This window comes from Gavialis gangeticus, unplaced genomic scaffold (assembly GCF_001723915.1).
Source record: "Gavialis gangeticus isolate Ggan-Ray unplaced genomic scaffold, GavGan_comp1, whole genome shotgun sequence".
Taxonomy (NCBI): domain Eukaryota; kingdom Metazoa; phylum Chordata; order Crocodylia; family Gavialidae; genus Gavialis; species Gavialis gangeticus.
The window spans coordinates 25912628-25913946 of NW_017728997.1; the positions used below are offsets into that span (position 1 = coordinate 25912628).

At 67.4% G+C, this 1319-nt stretch overlaps 1 protein-coding gene across 1 annotated transcript in view; it reads left to right on the plus strand.

Moving 5' to 3' along the window:
• Nucleotides 1-547: 547 nt before the first annotated feature.
• The window catches only part of DNAH12 (dynein axonemal heavy chain 12), a 208952-nt gene continuing 208180 nt past the window's right edge, over nucleotides 548-1319 (plus strand). Inside the window, exon 1 of the mRNA XM_019504991.1 lies at nucleotides 548-614. The gene's annotated coding sequence lies outside the window, so the exon portion shown is untranslated. The remainder of the gene's footprint in view (nucleotides 615-1319) is intronic.

Below are 1319 nucleotides of genomic sequence, written 5' to 3' on the forward strand. Positions count from 1 at the left end.
GCCTTCCCCCCGCCGGAAGTACCTCCTTTTCTTAGGAGGACGGGGCTCCTGCTGGCAGTAATGCAAGTGAGTCGGGAGCATGGCTGTTGGGGGGTGGTGATGCAGTACCGGGTCCTAGCACCGTGCTTTTCCACTCCAGCTAGGCGGCGGGACCATCCCACTGCCCGGGGGGAGGGACTGCTGGGCCGGGCGTGCACGACCTCTGCGGGCGCCCGGCTTGGAGCGAGGGCGGGAGCTCGTTTTGCGGCGGAGGGAGGCCCTGCGCTCGGACCTTGCCGGGCGGGAGGCGCTGGGGGGTCGCGCGGCCGTCCGGAGCCCCCGAGGAAGGGCTGCAGCAGTGGGGCGTCTCCGTGGCGCAGGCAGGGGCTGGGGCACGGCTGCTCCGCTCTCCCTGCGGCGCCGCGCAGGCGTCGGGCCGGGCCCCTTCCCCTTCCTCCCCGCGGGGGCGGCCCCGGCCCATGGCAACCGCGTCCTGGCAACCAGAGCAGCCCGCCCAGAGCTGCAGCGGCCCCGAGGAGCGGAGCGGAGCGGAGCGGAGTGTCGGGGCCGGGTGTCGGGGCTGCCTCGCACAGCAGGAGCCTGGGCTGTCTCGCTGTGCTGACGGGGTCGTTCAGGTGAGGAGCCCTGTGGAAGTGGGGGCAGCTGCCGGGCAAGGGGCCGCAGGCGAGGTCTTGGCTCCGGCCACCAGGACCCACGTCGACTCGCCACCCACCGCTCCGCACTGGGACTGAAGGGGCAGCTGCTCAGATGCAGCCTCCTCCTCGGAGAGCTGTGCCTTGGCCCCCAACCACGGGCCTGTCCTGGGTCTTGCAGTCCCAGTCTGCAGCCTCCTGCCGCTCCTGGGCAGGGGGAAAATCAAACCGAGTGAAAGCAGGCTTTGTCTCCAGCTGAACTCAATCAACTAGCCGTTTCTAGATCACAGAGCACCAGGGAGCCATTAGGGATGTGGGCATTTGCTGGGATATGTAGCGGGCATGTTGGTTATTGATTCATAGTTGTCAGGGATGGGAAGGGACCTCACGGATCATTGGGTCCAGCCCCCCTGCACTTGGGCAGGGAAGATTAGTGGGGTCAGATGTTTTTTGAATGTTTCCAGAGTAGGGAACATTTCCACCTCTGGGGGGAAGTCTGTTCCAGACCCCGGACACACAAACCGGGGTCACCCTCCCTCCTGACCCTGATCCCTGGAGGTGGTGGAGCGCTGGCAAGGACAGAGACGGGGCAAGGCCAGCACTGCTGGCCTCACCCCCTCCCCTGGTCCTACTCCCTGGAGGTGGCGGCAGAGCGCTGTCATGACGGAGGGGACGGAGTGGGGGGGG